Raw genomic sequence first — 15,114 nt, 5'->3', positions numbered from 1 at the left:
TTCAGCCAAAAAACTGGCTCGCACAGTGTCATCAGACACGGTCCCTTATTCAGACATGGTCCGAATATATTTTGTGCTACATCTCACATGGTTGGTTATAATAAACTGTGTGGGATCTACTTGATTTTTCATCTTGATTTGAATTAATTAATGGGGTCACATCAGCCATGGACGGTGTTTGAATTGCTAGACCTTTTATCTGCAGTGATCATGCAACTATATATGTGTCATAAAACAATTGGAATTATTCAAGGTTCATTTGGACATTTTTATGCATTAAGTGAGTTTTCAATGCATTTTATGTGCATAGTTCAAATTTGAACTACATGCACATGCTCCAGTGCATATAAATTGGTTGAAAAATCAAATCTTTGTCCTTGGGTGCATGCTTAGGACCCATGCAAGAAATGGGAATGAATGTCAAACACCATGCCACCGTCACTCGGCCGGAAACATTGATATCCCTGGTTTCTAAATTCTAGTAAATCCAAAACTCGTCTGAAATTCATGAAACTTGGCATGCTATCATGGAGCGTGATCAACATGCCGTGGTAAAAATTTTCTCCCATTTGGGGCAGGTTTGGGTATATGCTTCTCACAAACCGGAGCTTCTCACAACAAGCATGATGGTTTTCGGTAGGGAATGCCCCACCTTTGGGGATGAAACGATATCCATTGCCTCTTATTGCTTTCAAATTTTTTTCTCATGTCAACATAGAACAACATGAGTGCTGTGTGAATTTTGTGGTTTTTCGGGATTCGTTTGGACATTTTTATGCATTATCTGAGTTTTCAATGCATTTATGTGGACAATTCAAATTTGAACTACATGCACATGCTCCAGTGCATATAAATTGGTTGAAAAATCAAATATGTGTCCTTGGGTGCATGCAAGAAATGGGAATGAATTTCAAACACAAGGGCACCGTTGATTGCCGGCAAAACGTTGAGATACTTTCTTTTTAAATTTTGGTAAATCTAAAAATCATCTGAAATTCATGAAACTTGGCATGCTATCATGGAAGGGCACCCGACATGCTGTGGTATTTTTCGTGTCCATTTTGAGAGAAGGCCCACTTGAATAATGACAGCTAACAAATGCATTTTGAAAAAAATAGCTGCCACTTTAATATCTCAAACATTTGTATAATTCAAACCGTGTGCGTTCGGTTAACCATTCACGTGACGCTACACGTCTTGGTTTTAATGGCTATAGGAGGTGCCGTGTGGACATCTTCTTGACTGAATGGGAGGCGTGCGAGCACAGTCCAGTGCGCAGGCTCACCGGGAAGCATACAAGCTATTCAACACAGGATCTGTGCATCTCTTCAACGCAACGGTTCAGATTACGGTATGCAAATTAAAGCCAGACTTCGGCGCTAAGCCATGGGACACTGCGATTTGTCAAAATATGCAGCTAAAAATTAATAGTTCTCACTGGTATTAAACATAGATTTCATTCATACTAGAGATTAAGCAGTCATTATCACCGGGAAGCGAGACATCCTTGGACTGCCACCCGCCTCACTCCCACTGGTCTATATTAATGGCGCCGCTGAGCGGCCGCACCCCCCCCATCCTTGCCACACACACAATTCCTCTCTCTCTCCACCCACATCCTCGACACCGCTCTGAGTTCTCAAAGCCGTCAGTGTACGAGGATGCCACCGAAGCGCCCCATCGGAGGGAGTGGCGACGCTGGGGCTACTGAAGCACCGGAGCACGACGTGAATATGGAGACAGAGGTTTCCATCCCCGCTGACGAGGTGGAGAACGAGGGTGCCAACAAGCGGAGGCGGGTCGAGAAAGAACCGCAAGCGACTCCAGCAGGCCTAGACTTCATCAACAACCTCCCCGATGATATGTTGATAGTCATCATATCCCTCCTCCCAATCAAATATCGGGCGTGGACAGCCGCCCTTTCCCAGCGGTGGCGCACCCTATGGCTCCGCACCCCTGTCGACCTCCTCGACGCCCACAAGCTCTACCATGGCTATCGCCAAAGCTTGGATGTGTTCTCCCAGATCCTCAGCAGTCACGATGGCCCAATCAAAGGCCTTATCATGGGCAAGTTCCGTTCCAATGGCAGGGAATGAGCCAAGCTTAACGAGTGGTTCCGATCTCGCGCCATAGATCAAATTGAGAAGCTAAGTTATAATGATGGGCATATGCGCTTGCTGCCAACGTCCGTGCTCCGCTTCACGCCCACGATGTGCCTCGCCAAGTTCATGAACTGCCACCCCCTAAATGACGCGCCCACTCTTTTTCTACCACGACTGAAGCACCTCGAGCTCGTCGCCATCCGCATCCCAAAGGATGACATGGAGCACCTGCTCTACGGCTGTACTGCACTCGAGTTCTTCGTCTTCAGGCGATGAATTGGTCGAGTACCTTGCACACCACCTCCAGGACTCTCCGGACTATTTATGTGTGTTGCTAGTGCTGCAACGAGAGATCACAGAAGGTGGACCACAATATGGTCATCCAGGACAGACCTTCACTTGATAGATTACTTGTAGTTGATCAACAAGGTCCAATAAGAATCAATGTCATTTCTGCACTGAAATTGAAAGTGGTGGGCTACTCGTCTGTCAAATACTACAAATTTCAGGTACAACAGTCACCTTATATACCTCTCCTTCTTGATATCAACATTATTTCTAGTTTTGAATATGTATGTTCGTCTGTCATCCAGCGAAGCTTCACCCAGACTCCGGGCACAGTGAAGGTCTTGGCACTAGAATCTGTCGTCCCCAACCTGGACCAAGTGTTCAGTTGCCTGATATGCTTTCCGTGCCTTAAGAAGCTGTATATCGAGGTGATGTTCCATTCCTGTTAAATGTTAACCATAAGGGAGTTCAATTTTTTGCACCTTTTCCCAAGTTTACAATGACAATGTACTGCGATTTCTGAAGGAATTTTGGAGGATTTTGGGAAATACACCCCCACCCCATATTGGTTGCTTCATTCATATAGTTACAATCGTCCATAAGCATTTCTCCGTTGGATTCATCTGTACTAGTTTTCTTAGGGAATTTTTCATCCAATCCAACCTATTGTGAAGAAGGCTACATCTTTCTAGATTGTAATCAAATGCACATGTTAATCATGATAGATCGAAGATGGCACGTTGGTGCATTTTACAAATCCTACAAACCAAATGGGTGTGTAGCAGTGTTCAAAACTGCATGTAGGCACTAACACGTTCTCTTCTTTTGTAGTGCATATTAGGCCCGGTGGAAGATGTTCATAATGACAATCACATCGAATGTCTGGATATGCATCTCTCAAATATTACTTTGAACTCCTACTGAGGGACCCCACTGGAGATTACACTCGCCAGGTTCTTTCTTGCCAGAGCAAAGGTGCTGAGGGTACTTAGGTTGAACACGCATTTAGTTAGGAAAGATCAATGGTATGATTATCAGAGCCGGCAGGTACTGCAGAATGGAAGTGCCTCCAAAAATTCCAATCTTTGTATTGGAAGAGCATATGGCAAAGCAATTGGAAGTTATTGTGTCAAACCCATAGATGACTTGTCAGCGGCTGATCCCCTTTCAGAAATAACGCAGCTTGCAATGTTTGAATTTGGGTGTTGTAATCTTTCAATTTGAACCTTGCAATATTTATGGCATTTGTTATATTGAACCGTTTCTATTCTCTTGTCTCAACGCAAACAGTTCATCCAAGTGAACCACATGTCGTACAACATACACACCTTGATCTGGCTGACCGTTTCTTTTGTGTTGCCTAATCACAAACAGTTCATCCGAGTGAACTGTATGTTGTACATCGCACACACCTTGATCTGGCTGGCCGTTTCTTTTGTGTTTCCGAATCACAAACAGTTCATCTGATTGAACTGTATGTTGTACATCGCACACACCTTCATCTGGCTGCCCGTTTCCTTTGTTCCTCCTCATCGAAAATGGTTAATTGAACTGAACCATATGCCCTGAATTGCACACGCAACTAAAATATGAACCGTGTTTGATGCATCCGTCATCGCAAACGTTTTGCACCTTTTTTGATGGTTTTTTTACACCACCGTTTGCAATTATTGCATTGCACACAGTTTCGTCGAAGGGTCTCTGGTCGTAGTGTCGCGTTAACAGCATCCTGCAGTAGTCTTGGTTTCTCTCTCAAACACACTGTTGGATCACGGGTTCCGGCAAAACCCTTAAGGTTTGAACACTTGGGTGCGCGCGAAGATCTCCCCCTACCGATCCACGTCCTAGCTTCGCTAATATCTCACGGGCTACTCGACGAACTCGCAACACAAAGGACACAAGATTTATACTGGTTCGAGCCACCGTTGTGGTGTAATACCCTACTCCAGTGTGGTGTGGTGGATTGCCTCTTGGGCTAAGGATGAACAGTACAATGGGAAGAACAGCCTCCTGAGGAGAGGTGTTCTTGTGCTTGTTGGACTTATGGTTGTTCGGATCGATCCCCCTCTATAGTGGTGGCTAGTCCTATTTATAGAGGCCCTGGTCCTCTCCCCAAATATTGAGCGGGAAGGGAGCCAAAAACAGTCAATTCGAAAGGGGACAACTAGTACAGCTTATCCTGAAAAAAGCAGTCTTCGCCTGCAAAAGGCTCTGGTGGTGACGCCGCCTTGGGCTCCATTGTGACCTCCATCTTGCCATCCTGCTGGTCTTGGTATCGTTGCACTGATATGGAAACCTTTTCTTGATGCCTCGGTACTCCGCGCCTGTGCTTGCTTCCTTAGCACCAAAGAGGAAACAAGGACACTGTGCGCGCTGGTGCCCGCCTGGTCTCGATCGTCATGGCTCACGTCATCGGAACCTCGTGAGGTTTGCCTTGCCTTGAACTCTCTGCCCCTCGCGAGCCAGCCTGGTGAGACCGCTCCTGAGGAGGTCTTGGGTCGTCTGGCTCGCGAGGCTTGGGCCCTCGCGAGGGTCTTGAAAGCTTTTTGGTGAAGATGGGCCATACGGGCCTGCCTGCAGCGCCACGCCGTGGGCCGCAGGCAGACATGTCTGGGGACCCCCATTCCCAGAAGGCCGACAGTAGCCCCCGGGCCCAAGGTGTGCTCGGGCTTGGCTTCGAGGCGAAGCCAAAGGGCAAGTGTGGGGCGCCGCGGGCCCCAATAGCCTGCGGCCTTGGTCGACGCGTGGCGGTTGATTGGACGTGGGCGTCTCCGCTTCCCCACGCTGCCTCGGCAACTTCCCGACTTGACGAGTCCCTGCTGCATGCAAGGAAAAAAACCATCATTATTACCTTAGATCATGGAGGTCGGTGGTTGGCCTCCTCCTTCTATAAATGGGAGGGGGGCGGAGCCCCCGTCGCCCATCTTTTCCCATTCCGCTTGCTTCTCCTTCCTTCCTCCACTCCTTGCTGGTGCGGTCATGGCGCCGATTCGGAGGTTCTCGGCCACGGAAAAGGCCAAGGCTCCCCTCAACGAGCTTGAGCTGCTCCCGCCAAAGAAGAGGAGCTCTCATCGCCGCGAGATGGTCATGAGGCTGGTGGTGTCCCGGCCTTGGTATGAGAGGTTGCCTCCTGGGTACCCATTGCCCTTGTATGCTCATGCTGATGAGTCCGGAGGGAGGAGCGATGAGTGCCACCGCCCGCGCCTGGGCCGTGGCTGCTGCGCTGCGAAGGCGCACGCCGTCGCCCCAGGGGTCCACGCTGCGGACTCCTCGCGTGAGTTCGTGTTGTGGGCGGCGATGCCCCCGAGCACTTGGATTCAACTCCATTCCTTCTTCTCTGCAGAGATGACACCAAGGGGACCCCTCAAGCTTTGGCTGCAGCACGCCGACTGCGACGCCCCGGCGATGGGAGCGGAAATTGAAGCCGTTTCCTCCGGGAGGATCTTCATGACCCAAGGCTGGGGCGAGAGTGCCCGAGTCTGCCGCGCGGAGGGCGCCCTCGCAATCCACTTCGAGTACGACGGCGCCTCCATGTTTCTCTTCAAGGTCTTCGACGAGGAAGGCCACCGCCTGGAGTGCTGCCCTGAAGGAGGTTGCCAGGATGGCGCAGCGGCGAGCGTTGGGCCTGCCGCAGGCCTCGCCTGCAGCTCCTCCAGCGACAGCGGCGACTCCTGGTGGTCCAACGATTCTCCCGAGCTCGTGCAGTCTCCAGAGCAAGCGACGACAGCTACATGCCCCGAGCTCCCGCCGAGCCCGGAGCAGAGCTGCAGCGTCAGGTCGCCGCCGCCACTGATTTGGATGAGGTTGGCACCGGCCTCTGGTGGCCCACTATTGATGATGGCATCATCCTCAGGGGCACGCGTAGTTAGGACTTCCTAAGTTATTGCCTTTTGTTCCCTGCGAGGAATCAAGAAATGTCCCGTGGGGTGTGTAAGGGTTTTGTAATGTCTCTTGTCAATACTGTCCTTATTATAAACTTGCGCAAGCGCGAGTCCTGCTTTAGCTTGGTCTCCCTTTCCGACCTCGCGATGACTTGATGCTCTACGCTGACAGGTCCCGGTCCCCATACAGGCCGCAACCGTCGCTGGTATGCTAGGTCGCGTGCCATGGTCAAGGCCAGGAGGTGAGCGGCCCGAGGTCCAGTAAGAGTTCCTGAGGCGCGATGCTTAGGAGGTCCCCTTTAGCGCTCAAGAAGCCGTCGAGAGGTAGGAAAGGGGGGTGACGTTGCCGCAGCAGGGCTGCGGTTAGTATGGTTCTTACTCCTTAGTGGTTTAGTCAACCCGGGCTCGGGACTTATCTTGATGGTCTAGGGTCGAGTCCTCATGATGCGCCAGATTCGTGCATAGGCATCCGGAGCATAGCTAGGCCAGGCCCATGCTAGTCTCCCCCCTTCTCCACGCTCTCCTTCGTGCTTTGTGTCCTCAGGTCCCGGCCCTTGAGTGAGCTCAGCCGCCGCTGGTATGCCAGGTCGCGTGCCATGGTCAAGGCCAGAGGGTGAGGGCTGGAGAGCTAGTAAGATCTCCTAAGCCGCGATGCTCAGGAGCCCCCCTTTTAACGCGCAAGCGGATTGCATGGGAGAAGAGGGAGCTCACGGTTCCGCCTGCCGTCGTCTTCAGGAGATTCCTGCAAGCCAGCACAAGGAGAGACGCAGTTCGCCATTACGGTTGCCGGTTCGCCGCTAGTTGCTCTGTGAGGAGATGAGGACACTGAGGGCCTGGTGAGGTGACGTGCGCGGGGCATGTCATGATCCAGAGCTCGACCGCTCAGTTTGACAATGTTGCAGGGATGGACCCAAGCTCAAGTGTCGTGCCAGTGTGAGTAGCCTCCGTGGCGGGTGAGAATCAAGCAGGTGATGGTCATAGGTAGATTAAGCATGGAAAGCAAGCTGGCTTAGGTAAATGCATGAACGATACGTGCCACTGGGTTCGGCCCGAGCGGCTTGGGCATGATGCAGCCCGAGGGGCGCCCCTAGCAAGGTAAGCTAAAGACATAAAAAGGGATACATGCCACAGGGACGGACCCATGCGGCCTAGGAATGATGCAGCCATGAGGGCGCTCCTAGCTAAATGAACTTGGAAAATGTCACCTGGTTCCGTTGATGAAGGGGTGTTGCGGCTGCTGAAGGTACGCGGTGATGGGGTTGCTCCTCACGAGCCATTGGAGCCCTGAGCCTCGGGAGGCTCTGGGGGTCCAGGCGGTTCCTTGAGGACCGTCGCCATCTCCGCCAGGACCGCGTGGTGCCTGGCCTCCTGACCCGCCATGACTGTGATGCCCCAAGACCGAAGTTTCAGATGCCTTCCATGATTTATGAGTTTCGTCGTGTGATTTGTTTGGTTCGTTGCTTTCATTTTTGCATCATGTGCATTGCATTATGTCATCATGCCATCACGCCTTTTCATTTTTTTTAAACTCAACTAAATAAAATGCATAGATCTTTGATCTATTTAAATCAAGGGAATTCACATGGTGTTTTCTCTTTATAACATAGCCTCCTAATAATTATGGAGCTATTATAAATATTCCATTTGTTTGGAATTAACCGGAACACACTTGCAAAATAAATCGCAATGCCTTTGTTATCACAACTCTTGGCCTCTAACTTTGCCATATATCCTTTCTTCATTTTCCGGAGCTCCACCTAAATTCTCAACATTTTTTGGGCACTTTGAAAACCTGTCCTAGTTCAAACCTTTTGAATTAAATTCAAAGGAATTTGAATTTAATCTTTCAATCATGGCCATTCCTAATTTCTTGGATCAACACATTTTTTGTGTGAGTCCAAGAAATTTAACCTCTTGCTCAAATTCTTTCACTAATCCCTCTCCTTCTTTTTCTTCTCTCTATCTTTTTTTCTCCTTCTTTCTTCTAAGGAGTATAAGAGAGAGAGGGAAAGGAGAACCAGGCCCAGCCGTAGTCGGCAGCCCAGCCAGGCCGACCGGCCTCCCAGGCCCATCTAACCCTAGCCCCGAGCCCCCATCTCTCGTTCCCTCCTCCCGTTCGTTTCCTCAGCGCCGCCACCACACACACAACGCACCAGGGAGGATCCCCGCGCCCGATACCCCAGCCCCTCGTGCCCGAGGACCTCGCGTGCGAGTTCGACCCCGAGCATCGGAGATGCTCTTCCTCCCGCAGACCTCCTCCGAGCGCCGCCCCTTGCTAGTCTCCTCTGTCCGCGAGGCTTGTTGCCGGTGAACCTCGCTGTGGAGCCTCCTCGTCAGCAAGCTGTTTAGCCTCCTCCCCTCGCGATCCCGCTACCGCTCCGTCCTGACCTCGCCGGAATCTTTCCGCAGCAGCCGCCGTCCAGGGCCCTTGCCACCGCGCCCGCTTGGACCGGGCCTGGATCCATCACCGGCGGCTAAATTCCGCCCCATCCTCGCGTCCTCGCTGCCCCTCGTCGTCGTCCTCTGCTCAGGAATGAGCACAACACTCGCCGCCTCCTCTGGTCGTCTCGAGCGGCAGCATTCCAACTTGCTGTTGACCTCCCAGGCCAGATCACCATCTCCAGCAGCACCTCCGCGCCTTTTCTCCCGCCTCCTGTGCTGCCTGATGAGTTCATGCCCGAGTCCTGCTTCGTGCATCACCATTGCTGCCTCATACCAGAGAAAGTTCTCGACCTCTCCGTTGACCTTTTTCACAAGTCCAACGAGCAGCGCCTTCAGGGTTTTTCGCCAAGTCCCCGCTCCGAAGACCAAGTACCCCTTGGATACGCCAAGTACCATGACTTCGCCTCTTGCTCGACAACTACCGCACCGAACGCCAAGTACCAGGACGTTGAGGACCCGCCAAGTTCGTCTTCCACCATCTTCGAAATCGCTAAGTACCATGACGATACCAGAACAACTACCTTCGACGTGCATTTTGCCAAGTACCACTACCGTCGACCCTCGAAGACTCCATGGACGTCGAGTGTTTCGCCGTGACCATGAACATCTACAAAAACATTGTATGACTACTACCGTGGCCGAAGACCCATGTACAACAACCGTCGTCGTGTACCACTACTTCCACTACGACATCCTGAGAATGTCTACTTCCCCTACACCGCATCGAACCCGAACCGCTCCGATAATGCACGCTACAAAGGTATAACCATCAAGAATGACCGCCCGTGAACGAATGCATGAGTTGTATGAGATGGATGTTTGGATGTTGTATCCACCCGTGAACGTTAGTTGTTCCTCCTTGTTGCCACGCCGTTGATTCGTGGGAACCCGGTATCCGGGATCACCCCACCATCCTTGCATGACATGCTCCCGTCACATTTCCTTTTGCACCGGTATCTCCATGAGCTACCGGAACCGATATGTTGTCGTGGCATCATTTTCGGCTTCGTTGCCGTGGCACCCCTTTCGTTTCTACCATGATGACAAATGCTTCATAACATCTCTTCTCAACATTTTCATAAAAAATGTTTAAAACTTGCAAATGTCATCCGCATCATGATAACAACATTTAAAATGGTTAGAATTGTTGTTTGCATTAAAATTGCTAAATGACATATGAGGATTTTCCGGAATTGTTGTTTGATACTTCCAGCCTCATTTAAACTTTCCTTAGTAGTTAATTCATTTATGCTTCACCCTCTTGCCATGTTAAGAACATTTAATATTGTTGAGTACATAATCGAGAGAGAACTAAGTAAGTCATGTGGTGTTTCGTCAATATGCAACTCGTTGCATATTGAGCTCCGCTTAACTTGTAGTGTTGTTTGTTACACTTTGCCATGGCATGCCTCTTTAAACCGGACATGCATCATACTTGGTTGTGCATCATGCCATGTTTATGTGATGGTTGTTTACTATGTTGCTTGCTTCTTTCCGGGTTGCTTCTCTCGTTAGCTTTGGTTTCGTTCTGGAGTTGTGAGGATCCGTTCGACTATGTCCATTTGTCTTCTTCTTGGACTCGTTCTTCTTCCTTGCGGGATGTCAGGCAAGATGACCATACCCTCGAAATCACTTATATCTTTGCTTGCTAGTTGTTCTCTCTATCGCTATGTCGCGCTACCTACCACTTGTTATATCATGCCTCCCATATTGCCATGTCAAGCCTCTAACCCACCTTCCTAGAAAACCGTTGTTTGGCTAAGTTACCGCATTTGCTCAACCCCTCTTATAACGTTGTTAGTTGCAGGTGAAGTTGAAGTTTTTTCCATGTTGGAACATGGATATGTTGGGATATATATCACGATATCTCTTATTTAATTTAATGCATCTATATACTTGGTAAAGGGTGGAAGGCTCGGCCTTATTCCTGTTGTTTTGTTCCACTCTTGTCGCCCTAGTTTCCGTCATACCGGTGATATGTTCCTTGATTTTGCATTCCTTATGCGGTTGGGGGAATGGGACCCCCTTGACAGTTTGCTTAGAATAAAACTCGTCCAGCAAGGCCCAACCTTGGTTTTAGCATTTGCCACCTAAGCCTTTTTCCCTTGGGTTCTGCAGACTCAATGGTCATCTTTATTTTAAACTCCCGGGCCAGTGCTCCTATGAGTGTTGGTCCAACCTGTCTACCGCCGGTGGCCACCAGGGGCAACTCTGGGCTGGCCTACCAGATGTTTGGACAATCCGGTGTGCCCTGAGAAAAAGATATGTGCAGCTCCTATCAGGATTTGTCGGCACATTCAGGCGGCTTTGCTGGTCTTGTTTTACCATTGTCGAAATGTCTTGTAACCGGGATTACGAGACTGATCGGGTCTTCCTGGGAGAAGGAATATCCTTCATTGACCGTGAGAGCTTGTGATGGGCAAAGTTGGGACACCCCTGCAGGGTATAAACTTTCGAGAGCCATGCCCGCTGTTATGTGGCAGATGGGAATTTTTGTAATATCCGGTTGTAGATCACTTGACACTTAACTTCAATAAAATTCATCAACCGCGTGGTAGCCGTGATGGTCTCTTTTTGTCGGAGTCCGGGAAGTGAACACGGTTCTTGTGTTATGGTTGTGCGTAAGTAGTTTCAGGATCACTTCTTGATCACTTATAGCTTGATGACTGTTGCGTTGCTTCTCTTCTCGCTCTTATTTGCGTATGTTAGCCACCATATATGCTTAGTGCTTGCTACAGCTCCACCTCACTACCTTCCCCTACCCATAAGCTTAAATAGTCTTGATCTCGCGGGTGTGAGATTGCTGAGTCCTCGTGACTCACAAATACTTCCAAGCAGTTGCAGGTGCCGATGATACCAGTGCAGGTGACACAACCGAGCTCAAGTGGGAGCTCGATGAAGATCTTTATCGTTGTTTTGCGTCTTTTCCGATTGATCAGTAGTGGAGCCCAGTTGGGACGATCGGGGATCTAGCATTTGTGGTTGTCTTCTTTTATTTTGGTTCCGTAGTTGGACCTTGATTGTACTCTAGATGATGTATGCTTAACTTGTTATTTGTCTGAAGTGGCGATTGTAAGCCAACTCTTTATCCCTTTCTTATTCAGTACATGGGATTGTGTGAAGATTACCCCACTTGCGACTAAACCACCATGCGGTTATGCCTCTAAGTCGTGCCTTGACACTTGGGAGATATAGCCGCATCGTGGGCGTTACAAGTTGGTATCAGAGCCATCCCCTGTTGGAAATATGCCCTAGAGGCAATAATAAAATGGTTATTATTATATTTTTTTTGTTCATGATAATTGTCTATTGTTCATGCTATAATTGTGTTATCCGGAAATCATAATACATGTGTGAATACATAGACCACAACACGTCCCTAGTGAGCCTCTAGTTGACTAGCTCGTTGATCAAAAGATAGTCATGGTTTCCTGACTATGGACATTGGATGTCATTGATAATGGGATCACATCATTAGGAGAATGATGTGATGGACAAGACCCAATCCTAAGCATAGCTCAAAGATCGTGTAGTTCGTTTGCTATAGCTTTTCCGAATGTCAAGTATCATTTCCTTAGACCATGAGATTGTGCAACTCCCGTATACCGTAGGAGTGCTTTGGGTGTGACAAACGTCACAACATAACTGAGTTCCGAAATGGTCCGGAGGTGAAGATTTATATATAGGAAGTTAAGTTTCGGCCATCGGGAAAGTTTCGGGGGTAATCGGTATTGTACCGGGACCACCGGAAGGGTCCCGGGGGTCCACGAGGTGGGGCCACCTATCGCGGAGGGCCCCATGGGATGAAGTGGGAGGGGAACCAGCCCCTAGTGGGCTGGTGCGCCCCCCATGGGCCTCCCCCTACGCCTAGGGTTAGAAACCCTAGGGGTAGGGGCGCCCCACTTGGCTTGGGGGGCACTCCACCCCCCTTGGCCGCCGCCCCCTTGGAGATTGCATCTCCTAGGGCCGCTGCCCCCCTAGGGGTCCTATATATAGTGGGGGGAGGGAGGGCAGCCGCACCCTAGCCCCTGGCGCCTCCCTCTCCCTCCCGTGACACCTCTCCCTCTCCTTGAGCTTGGCGAAGCCCTGCCGAGATCACCGTTTCTTCCACCACCACGCCTCGTGCTGTTGGATCTCCATCAACCTCTCCTTCCCCCTTGCTAGATCAAGTTGGAGGAGACGTCTTCCCAACCGTACGTGTGTTGAACGCGGAGGTGCCGTCCATTCGGCGCTAGGTCATCGGTGATTTGGATCACAACGAGTACGACTCCATCAACCCCGTTCTCTTGAACGCTTCCGCTCGCGATCTACAAGGGTATGTAGATGCACTCCCCTCTCCCTCGTTGCTAGATGAATCCATAGATTGATCTTGGTGATGCGTAGAAAATTTTAAAATTCGGCTACGTTCCCCAACAGTGGCATCATGAGCTAGGTCTATGCGTAGTTTCTATGCACGAGTAGAACACAAAGCAGTTGTGGGTGTCGATATTGTCAATTTACTTGCCGTTACTAGTCTTATCTTGATTCGGCGGAATCGTGGGATGAAGCGTCCCGGACCGACCTTACACGTACGCTTACATGAGACTGGTTCCACCGACTGACATGCACTAGTTGCATAAGGTGGCTAGCGGGTGTCTGTCTCTCCCACTTTAGTCGGATCGGATTCGATGAAAAGGGTCCTTATGAAGGGTAAATAGAAATTGGCATATCACGTTGTGGTTTTGGCGTAGGTAAGAAATGTTCTTGCTAGAAACCTATAGCAGCCATGTAAAAACTTGCAACAACAATTAGAGGATGTCTAACTTGTTTTTGCAGCATGAGCCGTGTGATGTGATATGGCCAAAAGGATGTGATGAATGATATATGTGATGTATGAGATTGATCATGTTCTTGTAATAGGAATCACGACTTGCATGTCGATGAGTATGACAACCGGCAGGAGCCATAGGAGTTGTCTTAATTTATTTATGACCTGCGTGTCAACATAAACGTCATGTAATTACTTTACTTTATTGCTAAAGTGTTAGCCATAGTAGTAGAAGTAATAGATGACGAGACAACTTCAAGAAGACACGATGATGGAGATCATGATGATGGAGATCATGGTGTCATGCCGATGACAACGATGATCATGGAGCCCCGAAGATGGAGATCAAAAGGAGCAAATGATATTGGCCATATCATGTCACTATTTGATTGCATGTGATGTTTATCATGTTTTACATCTTATTTGCTTAGAACGACGGTAGCTTAAATAAGATGATCCCTCGTAATAATTTCAAGAAAGTGTTCCCCCTAATTGTGCATTGTTGCGAAGGTTCGTTGTTTCGAAGCACCACATGATGATCAGGTGTGATAGATTCTAACGTTCGAATACAACAGGTGTAAGCCAGATTTACACACGCAATACACTTAGGTTGACGTGACGAGCCTAGCATGTACAGACATGGCCTCGGAACAAAGAAGACTGAAAGGTCGAGCATGAGTCGTATAGAAGATACGATCAACATGAAGATGTTCACCGATGTTGACTAGTCCGTATCACGTGATGATCGGACACGGCCTAGTTGACTCAGATCATGTTTCACTTAGATGACTAGAGGGATGTCTGTCTGAGTGGGAGTTCATTGAATAATTTGATTAGATGAACTTAATTATCATGAACTTAGTCTAAAATCTTTACACTATGTCTTTTAGATCAAATGGCCCACGCTAATGTTGCCCTTAACTTCAATGCGTTCCTAGAGAAAACCAAGCTGAAAGACGACGGCAGCAACTATACAGACTGGTTCCGAAACCTGAGGATCATCCTCATAGCTGCCAAGAAAGATTATGTCCTAGAAGCACCGCTAGGTGACGCACCCATCCCAGAGAACCAAGACATTATGAATGCTTGGCAGTCACGTGCTGATGATTACTCCCTCGTTCAGTGCGGCATGCTTTACAGCTTAGAACTGGGGCTCCAAAAGCGTTTTGAGCGACACGGAGCATATGAAGTTCGAAGAGCTGAAAATGGTTTTCCAAGCTCATGCCCGGGTCAAGAGATATGAAGTCTCCGACAAGTTCTTCAGTTGTAAGATGGAGGAAAACAGTTCTGTCAGTGAGCACATACTCAAAATGTCTGGGTTGCATAACTGCTTGACTCGGCTGGGAGTTAATCTCCCGGATGACGCGGTCATTGACAGAATCCTTCAGTCGCTTCACCGAGCTACAAGAGCTTTGTGATGAACTTCAATATGCAGGGGATGGAAAAGACCATTCTTGAGGTATATTCAATGCTGAAATCAGCGGAGGTGGAAATCAAAAAGGAACATCAAGTGTTGATGGTGAATAAAACCACTAAGTTCAAGAAAGGCAAGGGTAAAAAGAACTTCAAGAAGGACGGCAAGGGAGTTGCTGCG

The sequence above is a fragment of the Triticum urartu genome, chromosome 1A (genome assembly GCF_056163025.1).
Source record: "Triticum urartu cultivar PI428250 chromosome 1A, HENAU_Tu73, whole genome shotgun sequence".
Taxonomy (NCBI): Eukaryota; Viridiplantae; Streptophyta; class Magnoliopsida; order Poales; family Poaceae; genus Triticum; species Triticum urartu.
The sequence above is the reverse complement of the archived record's forward strand: the minus strand, read 5'-3'. Positions refer to the sequence as shown.